Source organism: Dreissena polymorpha, chromosome 11 (genome assembly GCF_020536995.1).
Source record: "Dreissena polymorpha isolate Duluth1 chromosome 11, UMN_Dpol_1.0, whole genome shotgun sequence".
Classification (NCBI taxonomy): domain Eukaryota; kingdom Metazoa; phylum Mollusca; class Bivalvia; order Myida; family Dreissenidae; genus Dreissena; species Dreissena polymorpha.
Window position 1 is genome coordinate 38,687,756 of NC_068365.1, and position 16,222 is coordinate 38,703,977.

The following is a 16,222-nucleotide window of genomic DNA, read 5'->3' on the forward strand; positions in this document are numbered from 1 at the left end:
CAGTAGCAGCAGCAGTAACAGTAGAAGTAGCAGTAGAAGTAGCAGTAGCATTAGCAGTAGCAGTATCAGTAGCAGTAGCAACAGCAGCAGAATCAGCAGCAGCAGTAGCAGTAGCACTATCAGTCATCTATCTTGTATTTTCATACTCCAGCAAATTAGTGCATTTGCTTAGAGATTCAAAATCAACATTTTCAAAGTTTGTCTGCACTGATACATGTTGTTTTACTTCTGTTAACACATCTTGAAGAAATGGCATGTTGAACTTGACGACTCTACTTTTTCACTGCACTCCGAATTGTCATTCACATCATTCACATTGGTGATAAATGTAGGCGCGTTCTTCACACAAGCAAAATGTTTTTGTAATAATGTGTCAACATGTTTTACCCCTTGGACTTTCTTTTTGTGTTTCAATTTGTTCTTTGTTTCGATAAGTCTCTGAATCTTGATGATTATTGACTGGGTTTTATTGTTTACAAATTTTGTATCAAAGTCAGACAAAATCTGCACAAGTTGCGAGTTGTTGATATTATTGACTTTGCAATATTCGTACAATTCTAGAACAGCTTCGTTGGTAAGCGTTGCTTCAAACTTGTCTCTGCTCCCATTCAGCATATCAGTGGTTATGCCTATGGCTTCGCAGAATAGGATCTGGATATGCCATGGCATCAGCTATTTTAGATTACCATCTGAATTACAAACAACAAATAATTACTATACTGAGACGAGTGATTCTTGTATGTGTTTTTTGTTATTTGTTTGGTGTATGTTCAAGTTAACACATGTGATGTTTGTTAATTTAAATGGATTAAAAACAAACACATGATATTTCAGATAAAATTCAGCTGTACGAAGACATTTTTTATTATTTAAAATAACAATCTACGTTGTTGTTTCTTTTTAATATAAGATACAAGAGTGCAAGAAATAAATTAATAAAACGTTCGAGTAAAAAATTCAAACTATACGCAAAATAAATAAAAATAAATACAATGGTACGAAACCTTCTGAGTCCGATATAAACAAAGTATAATTAAGTATTTGACACGCATTCATCACTAATATTGGTCATTAATCGTAAGAAATATATTCAGAAACACATAAAAATACTTCGGTTGTGTTAATTTGCATTTAGTTTAACGTATTTTGCAACGCAAATGGAATAAATAGAGGCACTTTGACAGCCGACTGTTCAAACTCGGTACAAATTTTCACACGACCAATTTGAATCAACTTTAATCAATTGTTTTGTAATGTATAAAGGGAAATCAACATTAAAAAATATATATTTACAATCAAAAGTATCTTACCAGTTGATTGCTATCGTTTTTCTTTGATTATATGCCGTAAATGTTGAAGAAACAACGTGTATCGATACAGTTATACGCTAGCTCGCAATTCCCAATATGGCGCCTCAATTCGACCTCTGGCATCGTTGGAAATTCACCGAAGTGTGGTTTTTGCTTTAAAATGCGACGTAGTAAATATCATTTCCGATTTATAATTAGGATACCAAAAGAAAGATCAGAGCTTATATTTTGTGATTTACGATTAGAAATTAAAGAAATAACATGCGTTTTCGAAAAAACTTGCATATAATTTCGGACTACTTCTCTTCATGTAGAATAAAAATAGCGCTATTTCACAAATATCACCTGAACCGTTTCACATTGGTCAACATAAATATATCAACATCATTAATATTTAAATAACCTTGGTAGGTCGCACATGTGTTATAAACAACCGGGGATCAGCGCAGGTACTCGAAAAAGCAGTACACAAAGGAAATGTGACACAGATGGTTCACTTGAATACTATATCGATTGTTAAGCAGCTTATATAAAATAAAGATTATTAAAATTTACATCATAAAAAAGAAAATTTATTTTTCTTAAAATCTGCATTTATATTTATTTGATTTTTAAAAAGATATTTGAGAAAAATGACTTATTATGGGACCACTATGCAGATTAGCTGATTTTCTTAGATCATCCACTGATAAGATAAGATCTGCTGGGGTTGCTAAGCTTATGAGGTCTTTTCCTGTAGATGATCTTGGCAAAGATTTGAAAGGCGTAGAATTAGGTGAAAGGCTACCTTTACAGCGTAGTCTTGGTCTAGGATGGGATTTATACTCGGATAGTTTCGTGTTTAAAGTCGATGTATCTTGCAAACTCCCTTCAAGGAGAGGTATTCTCTCAACAGTTAACTCTATGTTCGACCCCCTAGGCTTCCTTGCACCCTTTACCATAATAGGCAAATTGCTTCTCAGAGACAAAGTCTTAGAACAGTGTGATTGGGACGACCCTGTTTCCCCCCAAATTGAGATGAAGTGGCAGACATGGGAGAATTCGCTTGGGGATTAAGGTTATTTTAAAGTGCCTAGGAGTTTCTTTAAGGTATCTCTTGGAGAAGTTACTCATTTAACCATTCGTGTGTTTTGCGACACTTCTGAAGCAACAATCTCAGCTAATGCATATTTGGCAGGTATAACTAGTAGTGGTGATATACACACAGGGTTTGTGATAGAAAAGTACAAGGTAGCCCATAAAAAAGGTCACACCATCCCTAGGCTTGAGCTCTGTGGAGCGTTACTTGGTGTTGAAATTGCTCAAACTGCTGTAGAGCCGTTAAAGGTGAACCCTCATGAGATTAAGTTTTATACTGATAGTAAGGTTGTGTTAGGTTACATCCATAATCAATCGAGGCGTTTTTACACCTATGTAGCAAATCGTGTCCAAAAGATAAGATGTTTCAGTCAGTTTAACCAATGGAATTATGTACTCTCTGGTCTGAACCCTGCAGATGTAGGTAGTAGAGATGTTAACCCTAAGCAGTTACAAAAAAGTACGTGGCTCACTGGTCCAGACATTTTTAGCAATCCTTTTGTGCCCATCCCAGAATTCTTGCCTGTGGTTAGTCCCGAACAGGACAATGAGATACGTCCTCTTGTGACTGTTGTTGCCTCCAGTGTTCAAACTGAGAAAACCCTTGGTAGCCAAAGGTTCGAGAAGTTTTTATCTTGGTCTAGTATAGTGTCAGCTATCTCACTCCTTAGGCATAGGATAATCTTTTATACTGACAACCAGCGGTCTGATTGTCAAGGTAACAATAGTTGCTCCCTTACTAAAAACCCTGATTTTCAGTTGCAATCAGAAATTATGATCTTTAAGGCTGTTCAATGTAAATTTTACAAGAAAGAGGTCAGTTGCTTAAAAGGTCAACGTGAGGTTTCAAGATATTCGTCCATTTTACCCCTTGATCCCTTTCTAGATGAATGTCTTTTGCGTGTAGGTGGTCGTTTGAGTAGGAGTGATCTTTATCATAATCAGAAACACCCAATTATTGTCCCGGGTAAACATCATGTAGCCAAACTCCTTGTAAGACACTTCCATGGTCTTGTCCAACATCAAGGCCGCCAGTTTACTGAGGGCGCCATCCGTGATTCAGGTTATTGGCTAACGGGTGGCAAGCGGTTAATCACCTCTATTATATTCAATTGTGTTACATGTAAGAGGTTGCGTGGGAAATTTCAGGTGCAGAAAATGTCTGATCTTCCGCAGGATAGAGTTACTCAAGCTGCTCCATTTACCTATGTAGGAGTGGATGTGTTCGGGCCAGGGTCTGTTGTTTCAAGACGCACTAGAGGTGGTCAAGCTTCGTCAAAACGTTGGGCAGCCGTATTTACATGTTTGACTGTAAGGGCCATTCATATTTAAGTAATTGATGAGATGTCATCTTCTGCATTTGTAAATGCAGTGAAACGGTTTATTTCCATTCGGGGTTCATTTAAGCAGTTTCATTCAGATCGTGGCACCAATTTTGTTGGCGCCACTGATCATCTCAATGTCCAGGCGATAAATGTTGAGGTTAACATGTCTCGGTCTTTCTTTCAATCTCATAAATGTCAATTGGTTTTCAATGTTCCACAAAGCTCCCATATGGGAGGTTCTTGGGAGAGAATGATTGGAGTTGCTCGCAGGATACTAGAGTCCATGTTACGGTTGGTCTCGAATCTAACTCACGATGTTTTGGTTACCCTAATGACCGAAGTTACAGCCATTGTCAATTCAAGACGCATTGTTTCTGTATCAAGCGACCCTGATAACCCTGAAATACTAAGCCATTCCGTGTGACTTACCTCTAAAACCCCATGAGAAATTTGTTACCATGGCAACTTAGATTCTAAAGACCTATATAAAGCTCAGTGGCGTCGTGTTCAGTACTTGACTGAACAATTTTAATCTAAATGGCAGAGTGAATACGCAAAAAATGGAACTATGAGCAAGTTCCTCTAGAGATTGATGATGTTGGGTTGTTAAAAGACAGAAAAGTTCATAGAAACTGTTGGCCACTTGGTATTGTGTCTAGAACATTTCCTAGTGAGGATAATTAAATACGCAAAGTGGAAGTGAAAATTGTGAAGGATAATAAAATTACGTATTACACAAGACGATAAAATTACTTATTACACCAGACCGGTGGTAGAACTTGTGCTCCTTGTGAAAAAGTAATAAGTACTATGGAATGTGTTATAAACACTTGAACTTGATTGACTGTCATTGTAGAACTTTATTGAGTTTAATTGTGCATTTCTATGTGTTTTTGTTATAGGTAAAACACAATGTTTATGTAATAAGGTTTAACACTAAGAGAGTTTTTTAACAAATAATTTAGTGCCTATAGGTAGTTAAACTCTATCTTTTGATCTGCATTAGGATTTTGTTTGAAGTGCCCCAGATAATTTTGTGGTGCAAAACTCTAGATACTGTGAGTTTTTGTTTTTTATATATGATTAATTTTTGCAAGATTTTTTATTGAAATAGTTTTCAAATCCTGTAAACACTTACATTACTTATAAATAAGTTTGCCTTTAAGTTGTTGCCCTTTAATAGAGTTGATAGAGTGATATCTTTTATAAGTTGATAGAGTGATATCTTGCATAGATATCAGACGGGGAGTATGCTGTTTCACCAAGGGGCGAGCGGCGTCCTCCTTGCTTTATCTTCATTGTGGTTTTTAGGTGTCTTTTTTGTTACTTTGGTGTCGTTGGTGTAGTAAGACGGATTTTACCTCGCGCGATGGGCGTCATGTTAATTTTCATCGATATTTTCAATATTTTCAACCCTTTATCCCCCACATATTGTAAGTTACAGGTTGTGTATTTCATGTATTTTATATAAGCCATGCAACTATTGCTGTACAACATTTATTGGTAGTCTTTTTGCATCTGAAATTACTCTCGAACCTTTTCGCCCCCATCAATGTATTCGTACCAAATATTTTCGTCCTAAACAATTATTATAGATTAAAGGTAAATTGAACTTGTTTTTATGCCTTTATTTATGTAAAACTATTCCATCAGTAGATTAAACAATACTTATGTATATTTTCAGGCTTTTACCGCATTGCCATTGGAATATCAACATTAATAAAGATATGGCTAATTGTTATACTAGCTGTTGTCATTTTTACCCTAGACAGCATAGTCCGACCAGGTCATTGATTTTGAAATCTAGGACATGCATGGTCAGATAATGTTATTAAAGAAAATAAATTTTTCAAACACATACAAATGTAAACATGTATCTGTATCTAATGTAGATGTAGAAGGCATTTGACTTTTTCTGCTGGTGCGTTGGTACACCAGGTGGCTCGGTTGCAATGGTTTGATGGACTGCTTGCTTACATTATATACAGTATATCAAACTGTATTATTTTAAATATGTTTGCCAAGTGGTATACTTATATTGATTATATTTTCAAAATTAATGTATATGAATGATAAACTTGAATGAAATCATTTAAATAATACGCCAATCATAACAGTAATTTATACTGATAATTATTTAATATATGTTGCTTGATACAATCGTGTACGTCTATATCAAATGAGATCATACTGCAACTTAAATGATGAATTTCAGTGATTTAAATTAAATCCAAAATGTAAGTTACTCCCATCTCTCTCCAGCAGCGCGCATACCGAAAGGTCCTGATGTGTACCTATCCTGATCCAGATCTAGATCCAAAATTATTATACATAATTATGTATCATGTTGTTTAGAGGGGATGATTGTCCCTTTGTTATATCAATGTATTGGTTTACTTCTTTAATCAGTGTGCTTAAAGATATAAAAACATAGCTCAAGGGTCAGAGCTCCGGGCAAAGAATATTTCACCCCCTGAATTTTATTCTACTGAATATTTTAGCTAGTTCCTACATTCATAAAAGTCAAATATATGCTAAGTAGTATTTGTACACATTGGTAGATTAAATTTGTACATTCAATGTTTATTTTAAATGTGTACATTAAATATTATAAGTGTTAAAAAGATATAGTACAAATGTTCATGCTAGATGAATTAAGAGCCTTAGTCAAGGGGTATTTAAACATGTTAAATGGTAACATTTTCTGAAATGTAAAACTAACATATATCATGTGTTTCAAATTTGTTTTTTTAAGTATTCATACAAATTCTATAAAGCAAAAAATATCAAACACTCATATTTTTCAATTTTGTGGGCAATTATTTTATATATTTTTTGTAAGCTTCTAAAACAACCCTATGGTCCAGCTGGACGACAAAAGAGTTGAAATTTAATGTCCCTGTCCAACTAGATTGGTTTAACCTGGAAGGAAATTAGTTAAGGTACTGTTATTCAGTACATCTCTAATACTTCAGTCACAAATAGACACCGATTACCGCCCGACCAGCGGCCGACGTATTTTTCCGTTCAACGGGCTGGCGACCGGCCGATGATCGCACGGGAACCGGGCCAACTTGTAGCCTCGGGCGGCGTCCGGATTAAGTTTAAGTCTCACTTAAAATTTGACCCGACGTCGGGCCCGGGAAGGAATCGGGTTGAGATCAAAACAAGATCGGACGATCTACGCATGGGTATCGCCCGGTGATCGCCCGACATCGGATCCATTCAACGTGTTTCGGCAAAAGAAAAGGTATTTCCCAGAGGCATATACTTTGGCCGGCGACCGTCTGATTGCCGGAGGGCCTCCGCACGATGACCGACGGACGCCGAACGATGCTCGTTATGAAACACGTACAATTTATCCGACGTCGGGCGCATGCCGGGCGATAACCGTTCGTTGATCGTCCGATCTGTTTTTGATTTCAACTCGATTTCTTTTCCGGGCCTGATGTCGCGTAAAACAAACTGTGAAATAAAACAATCAATCCGGACGCCGCCTGCTGCTACAAAATGACCCGATGTGCGTGCTATCATCGGCCGGCGCCAGCCCGATGAGCGGAAAAAAACTTCGGCCGCTCATCGGACGGTGATCGGTTTCTATTTGTGACTGAGGTTTTAAACTTTGTCACTCATCGGACGGCGGACGGTTCCGACGTGGCCAGTCTTCCCGATGCCTGGAGATCGGGCACATCGGCCGGCGACCGGATTATTTGTGACTGAGGCATTAGTCCTATTGTTAGTAGTATTAATGAAAAAAAGCAAAGAATTTAGGATATTTTTACAAGACTTATTCTTTGGAACCAATTATTGCCCATTGCAAATCAGCTTACTCACTATTTAATTGTGAGTAAATCACTTATTCCCTTATCTACCGGGTAAATTGCTTAAAAAAACAAAAACGAACAACAACACAGCATATAGGTATAAGGCATGTTATTGGCAGCAAAACACAACTTCAGTAGAATCTTGATTAAGCGGACTTCATCCAACTGTAATGACCCAGGGCGTGTTCGCGAAATACTGATGATTAACTCTTTGAAGTAAGCGGAAACCCAAAATGTAAAGGCCATCTTTGTAACTGAAAATATACTTAATTATGTTATAGCAAAGGAGTCAACAAGTAAGTAATACTGAAATATCAATAACAATAATACCGTTGGGTGCATCTAATAATAAAATCTGAAACAAACTCCATTTACTATATTAACAACAATAGTACATACAAACTTCTCTTAAAACCGTCATAGACGTAAATTTAAAAAATAAAAATTAATAAAACTAAAGCAAAATATGCACATATATCATACATATGATATAGCAAATTTAGCCAAGTAAAGGGCGGGGGGCATGAACAACGACCTTTCTTTGCTGCCAATAAAACCTCGAGTGACATTAAATGCCTCTATACACCTTTATAACGCCACTAAACCTTGCAATGCACGAGCTAATTTCCTGCTAAATAAAATCGTCAAACGAACACGTACGATCAATACCGACAACTATAAATAGAACCAATTAAGAAACGTGAATAATTTCATTCAATATAGGTGGAGTGTTAACAAATTGGTTCATCCAATAATCAGGGTTTTCATTAGGATTCTTTGTAGCAGGCTTTTGAGTTATTTGAGGAGGCGAACCTGCTAGGGGGGTCCGGGGGCATGCCCCCTGAAATTTTTTTTAAATAAAGGTGCCAAATCGTTGCTTCTGAGCGATTTTGGGCACATATGTTACATGATTTTCCTCAGTTAAAATAGAGGATATTAATGTGAATTGTTAAGTCCTCAGGTTACATCAACTCTCAGGGGTGTCAATTGTCCCAAATTTGAAATCCTGAAAATAAAATCTGGGGTCGATAGGGCCCACGGCGGGTTCAGGGCACACCCTGGACAGGGGTCCAGGGAGCCAGAGGCCCCCGGAAGCACCTGCAATTTAGCTTATTTGAAACAAAAAAATCGCTTCTCCTGAGCTTTAAGACACCTGTATTTTTAAGAGATTCAAAACAGAAAAAAATACTTTGGCTAGCAAATATCACAATATATTCCTTTAAATTTTCATTTAGATGCATGGGTCTGAGGTGAAATGTCCCTGTCGGGGGCGAAGGGCCCGGGCCCTAGCTTAATTTCTGTGCAGTACATTATACATAACATGTATTCTTTACAGTATTAATGAAAATCTGAATTAAACAAACACTGGAAATTTTAACATTTTAATAAGTTGTAACTTCCAATAATGACAATGACATTTCAAAATATATAACTAAACCAATTTAAATGACTAGTCAACAAGTAGTTATTGCAAATAAGAAGAAACAGTACAAACTGTAAACATCTTTATCACCTGTCAAACAATAACATTCAATATAATTAACCTCTACTTAATACGATCCCATTTTACCAAGAGTATGTGACTAGCAATTCAAATAATATTACCAAAGGAGTAAGTTACCTTAAGAAAAATAAAGTCTGATAAACATCACAATAATTAAAACAATAATACTGAAGCATTTTATGAGCAAATACCTGAACATTTATAAGTAATACTGTGTTAAGAGTACACAATGACTGTCTTTTTCTGAAATAATTGATTATTCAGTTTATAAAGATTGTGTGCCTGTTGACATGAAAATAATTGTTTTTATTTGATTAACTTAGGCATTTTTTTGGAAAAAAAAATCGCGCATAGTTGCCCCAGCTGATGTAATCTTAGGAATTAAATATTTTGCTGAAGAAGCTTCTTTGAGCCATTTTTTTCAAATACAAATTTGGACATAGCTTAACATTGCAGTGCCCATTCAATATATTTAGCATTTAAGGCAACCAAGTCCGACCTTAATCATGAAAAAATCAGGAGAGTTTGGGGCTCGAGAGTTTCATATATCGTAATGAAAGACTCACCCTCCTGTAAAATGTGGTAACAAATAAATCCACTTACCACTCGGAGGATCAAAACTCCGCGGAGAAACCAAACATTAACGAAATCTTTCGAAAATCGAATAAAAAACGAAATGTAAGTGTAGCAGGAAAGTGCATTTATTCGGAGTTGCCGGTAAATGATAAACGTTAACAAAACTGGAACAAGATAACTTCAACAGCGAACTATCGTTCTTACTCGAAACACAAACGAAAAAGTCGTTTATTTTTCTTTTTTTTGACATATCCAATTGTTGACTTTGTCACAGTTTGTGACCTTGAATCAAAGTCGTACAGTCTCGTTACCCGCTCCGCGATTGGACAATTATATCGATACGACCAATGAGAAAGCAGTTAACATATATCGGTTAAGGATGTTACTTCCGTTTCAGACAGTTAGTATATTAACGAATACTCGTCATTGTCGTGAAAATTTGCCGATGTTGTTTTTTTAAATTTTCTTTCCAAATTTGAGCCGGCCTGAATAACATTTGAGGCGGTCAAATTGGCCGCCGGCCGCCTCCTAATGAACACCCTGGGTATTGAATAGGCCTGAATAGTACGTGACGTCCTTGTGAGAACGCCACGTGGAAGACATTCGCGTGTAACGGACGCTGGTTTCATTTTACTACATAATCGAGTCATCAAGGTTATATTTTCTAAACAAATCATCATATTAAACTTGAAGGCATGTTTTACACTCAGACTGTTGTTCCTGTTTATATCTTATAGAGATATTGATGGGTCTTCACTTATTAATCCCTGAAATATTATAAAGTAAGAGACTAAAGTACGACTGAAAAAGTTACTCTCCAATACAAAACGGCCGTAGAAAGGGTGCACAAACAGTTGAATGTGATTTGTGTCAAGTTTTTTTTTCTTTTGTGTTCTTTGTGTACATGATATGTTTATGTTTTTTTTATTTAATCAATCGATTCAGCTTAGAATGCCCTTTAAATAAAGATATGGTTATTGGGATCTCTATGTACAAATTGTTGCATGTTTTTTTTCGCTTAAATGTGTTGCTTTTACATTGAATTATATGGGGCAAATATTAAGTGTAATGGTTCCTGTACGCATAAGGCGACTATACAGTAAGAGCGACGAATTCAGTCGCCATTCGCAAGAATATCTATCTCACTTCGCTCTTTCAATGTCATCGATTACATCAGTGCGTTCCGCACGCTGTGAAACCTTTCAACATAACCGTTCTACATATCTGTCGGGTCGCAAAACGTTTTCGTAAGTCATCGCCGCGTCTTTTGTGGACGTGGCGGATGTAGTAAGAACACGCAGCTCTGACGTGAAAGAAGTATCACCGCACTATTTTATGAAGTCAAGTCGACTCATACAAATATTCGTGTAGTTTATCTGATGTTCTCAAAATAATTGTTGAGGTGCTTTTTTAAAACGCTTTGAAGTGAATTAGCAAAAAATTCCTTCTCCACCAATAAACATAATTGAACGTTGTTCTATCTTCAGTCTACACGTCCTTGTTTCTCGAACCACATTCGGCTGGATATCGACTGCACCGTGGCAGACACCTGGGTGGAGATAGACGCTGTGAAGCTGTACGGCACCAAGGGTGAGTTCGAGAATTGTCATGTTAACAAATAACTGAAATGTTTCTGCTTTAGTACGCGCTTGATGTAATGCTGTATTTTAATGACATATATGATTGCTATGTACTTTCAGATAAAAAGCATCGTGCGAGTGAATTGTTTGTTTTATGTTCTGCACTGATACTATGCCAATCGGTTCATTTAAAAATTCAAAATTCACCTCTGACACATCGCACAGCTATTACCCCTGCAAGAAACAACGGTATCATTACAAAAAGCAATACATCGCCGACATGCACGATTATTCAAAATATATTTGTCACTATTTCAATTAATGCTATTTTTAAACGACCAGCTCTGCCGTTTGTTATCGATTATATCACATATAATACTATTTTGCTCCTCCACTGAACATTTTCTTAAAAACCGGCTTTCCGTACTTTTATTTTTCATGCATCGGCTTGCTCAATTTATGACGTATTTCTTTTGACGTAATTTCTCCGACGAAACATACCCGATTTAGTTAAATTCTCTGGATGTTAAGGACATGTAGGACGTGTAAGTTATTTATTCGTTTAGAGTGTTTATCATACATAATTGTAAACTTCGATAGGATTACAATAAAATGGTGTGAAAAAAAATATGTTTTGTTAAAGGGATAGAAGAATAGACAAAGGAAGTGAATATCGTTTTCACTTTTTTTGTTTTAAAAAATTAATTAAAGTTGTCATTGAGGTAAGCGTGTCGTTTATACTAAATTAAGATTGTTTTAATAATTGTTGTTAAAGCTGAAAACGTGTCATCAACTTATTCAAAAAATCGGTTTCAGTTGTGATCGATATTTTAATTAACCCAATTATGTACTTCGTTTAAAAATAATTATTCTCGATTAGTTTGTTGATTTGTTACTCACTTTTATGATGCTAATCATAAGTTGCCCACCGCAAGCTTCGCCATGTAAACTTTTATTCAACTTGTCGGACAAATTTAAGTACGCGATTACACTTTCATGATATTATGTCATGTCTATTAGAACAACCATACACTGCACAACAGGGAGACATTTGTATTGATTATATTGCTTTGCATATGGAATCAATAACGCGTAACTGGGTTTCTTTGTTGCGCAACAAGATGGCGGCTAGCTAGCGCGGATTTTGACGTGACGTCACAATGTTTTTGTTCGCGCGTGAAGTTTCGCAGATTTTTTTTAAACACAAAGTGTTTAAAAAGACTTAACACGACATAAATAAACATACTTAACTCAAATCTACCAGACATATGCAAAGAACGCCATCGTATGTGTTTTTCTTTAGAAATTGTATATTTAACACAATTGATATGCTGCTTTATTTTATGTAGCAGTTTTACTTTTATTACAGAGGAGGAGCAGTGGGTCTCTGGAGTGATTGGGTATTCGTCGCAGAATGGGAGCGACAAGTAAGTATCGGCAGTTTGAATATTCATAAACTTGAGCAATTGTGTGCAAGCCGTTGAAGTTATTTGTATTTAAATGAAACTATCATTGGAACCAATCGTGCCCTGCATCTGAACATATTGTTAACACATACAATAAGAATATGTTCGTTAATATATTTTTTAAAAAATAATATTACTCGTCTCGAATATAGCAGTTCACGCAATTATGAATATTTAAACGCATGCTATTTGAAATATCATATCGTTGTGTTTGTGATTTGTTGATTCATGCCATTTATGCTGAAACAATATTTAAGCACAATATTCGCTGCATAATTTTGAGGTGCCATGTCCGACTTTCCGTTGTAACATTTACGAAATACGAAACAAAGTAGTTTGCAGGACGTACAATGTACATTGCAAATGAATTGCTGATCATCCTCGATAGAGCGGAACCCTTCATCGGTTTTCATTATCACCCCTCCCTGATCCATTTTTATTATATGGGCCTCGATTTGGGAAAAGGGGCTTTATTGCTGTGCGTCTTCTTGGATTAGCCTTTGAAGTCCGCAATGGTTAAAAGTGTGCGACACTGTCCGATTGAATGGAATTTGCAATAAAATTAAGTATTTTGTCTAAACGAAGTGAGTTCTTTGCGAAAAGTCCCTGATTAGCAAGTGAGGAATGTATAGGCTAATCTTGGACGAAAATGTCACGCGTAGTTTTTTTCCAAGAACGCAGCTCATCTAGTGTTATTCGTTTTTCTGTTATAGTGCGCAGCAAATACTGGGTGTTCCAGATGTGTACCCTAGATACGAGAAGGCCATTTGTGCATGGGCCCCAGATGTCATCGACGAAAACCAGTTCTTGGAGGTTGGGAAATTACACTGTTATTGACCGATTGCATTGTCCTCCTATAGTAAGATTTATAAATCATTTTTTAAACCAAAGTTTTAACGTCATTGAATAATACCGTAATAGCTTGGAAGTGCGTGCTTTTTAAATAAATCATTGCTTTACAAGCACCGGTTTTTCATCATTGTGTTTTAACGTTAGTACTGAACTTACTATATGATACTATTACTGTATTATCTTTAAATTTTAAAGATATGCATTACTTAGTGCTTTGAAACACGTAATACACGTACCATCGTGAAATTTTGGTGTTCAGTTCCAGTTCGCCACTCCCGTCTACGTAACAAAAGTCGACGTCTACGAGGTCTACAAAGCTGGCGGTGTCAAGGCCATTAAATGCTTCGATGTCTCAGAAGAGTGGATAACGCTATGGTCGACGGACCAAGTATCCGTTTTTGAGTCTGCGAGGATATTTAGTCCATCGTTTACGGTAAAAGCAAGAACAGAAAAGTTAGGTTTAGTAAGTTCAAACTTCTTAACCAGTTTAAACCCGCAATTATTTGCATGGAAAATTCGAATGCCGTTGACCCTAGACATAACCATGCTAATGTGCTCTGTCGCACTGTATGTTTTTTGTGGTATCTTTCATAATGGGTAATTGATTATTTGCATTAAATAAAATACTAGCTTCCACTAATTTCTCGTCTAGTATTGGAACATGAGTTTCATTGTTTTGTTTTATTTCGTAATGGTCGTGTGGAAAATTTGGAGACTTCTTTACTTAAAATTGAAGTATCGGAAGGAACGCATTAACGTGTATCAGAACTAACACAAGAACAGAACGAACGTTTAAAGCGTGGTATTGACATGAATAGGCCTCAATAGTACTTGACGTCCTTGTGAGGACGCCACGTGGAGGACCTTCGCGTGTAACGGACGCTGGTTTCATTATACTTCATGATCGAGTCATCAAGTCTGTACTCTCTAAACAAATCATCATATTTAACTCGAAGGCATGTTTTACACTTAGACTGTTGTTCTTGTTTAATCCTTTAGAGATATTGATGGGTCTGCACTTATAAATCCTTGAAATATTATAAAGTTAGAGACTAATGTACGACATTGCACTGAAAAAGTTACTCTCCAGTACAAAAGGGCCGGAAAAAAGAAGGTGTAAAAACAGTGACATTTGATTTGGGTCAAGTTTTTCTACGTTTATGTACTTTGTGTGCATGACATGTCATTCAATTTTTTTTTTATTGATCGATTCAGCTTAGAATGCCCTTTAAATAAAGATATGGTTATTGGGATCTCTTTGTACAAAGTGTTGCATTTTTTTGCGCTTAAATGTGTTGCTTTTACATTTAATTATATGGGGCAAATATTACGTGTAATGTTAGCTGTACGCATAATACGACTATACAGTAAGAGCAATTAATTTAGTCTTCATTCGCAATAATATCTATTTCACTGGACTCTTTCTATGTCATCGATTACGTCAGTGCGTTTCGCACGCTGTTTAACCTTGCAGCATTACCGTTCTACATATCTGTCAGGTCGCAACACGTTTTCGCAAGTCATCGCCGCGTCCTTTGTGGACGTGGCGGATGTAGTAAGAAAACGCAGCTCTGACGTGAAAGAAGTATCACCGCACTATTTTATGAATTCAAGACGACTCATACAAATATTCGTGTAGTTTATCTCATTTTCTCAAAATATTTGTTGAGGTGCTTTTTAAAAACGCTTTGAAGTGAATTAACAGAACATTCCTTCTCCACCAATAAACATAATTAAACGTTGTTCTATCTTCAGTCTACACGTCCTTGTTTCTCGAACCACATTCGGCTGGATATCGACTGCACCGTGGCAAACACCTGGGTGCAGATAGACGCTGTAAGGCTGCACGGCTCCAAAGGTGAGTTTGAGAATTGATATGTTAACAAAGAACTGAACTGTATCTGCTTTAGTACACGCTTTATGTAATGCTGTATATTAATGGCATATATGATTGCTATGTACTTTCAGACAAAAATCATCATGCTAGTGAAATGTTTTTGTTTATGTTCTGTACTGAAACTATGCCAATCGGTTCATTGAAGAATTCAAAATTCACCTCTGACACATCGGATAGCTATACCCCGGAAAGCAACAACGTAATAAAACACAAAAAGCAATTCACAGCCGACATGCACAATTATATCAAATATATTTGCCACTATTTCAAGTTATGCTATTTTCAGACGTCCGGCCCAGCTATGCCGTTTTTTAGCGATTATATCACATATCATACTATTCTGTACCTCCACTAAACATTTTCTTTAAACCGGCTTTCCGTGCTTTTATTTTTTATGCATCGGATTGCGCAATTTATGACGTATGTCTTGTGACGTTTTTTCTCCGACGAAATATACCCGTTTTAGTTAAATTCTCTGGATGTTAAGGACATGTAGGACGTGTTTTTTTTAAGTTATTTATTTGTTTAGAGCATCGAACGAATGCTAAACGTATTTCGGATATTGTGTTTAGCATGCATAATTGTAAACTTCGATAGGATTACAATTCAATAGTGTGATTTAAAGTATGTTTCGATAAAATAATGAAATAAAAGAAAATGGAAGTGAATATTGATTTCACTTTTTTATTTGACAAAATTAATAAACGTTGTCATGGAGGTAAGCGTGTCGTTTATACTAAATTAAGATTGTTTTTAAAATTCTTTTTAAAGCTGAAAAGTGTCATCAACTTATTCTATAAATCGGTTTCAG

General features: G+C 36.2%; 1 long non-coding RNA gene across 1 annotated transcript in view; it reads left to right on the top strand.

Moving 5' to 3' along the window:
- The first annotated feature begins 12,965 nt into the window (after window positions 1-12,965).
- LOC127851803 (uncharacterized) overlaps window positions 12,966-16,222 on the top strand; it is a 220,335-nt gene continuing 217,078 nt past the window's right edge. The window contains exons 1-3 of the long non-coding RNA XR_008035961.1: window positions 12,966-13,475; window positions 13,774-13,947; window positions 15,270-15,372. This is a non-coding gene — a long non-coding RNA (uncharacterized LOC127851803). The remainder of the gene's footprint in view (window positions 13,476-13,773; window positions 13,948-15,269; window positions 15,373-16,222) is intronic.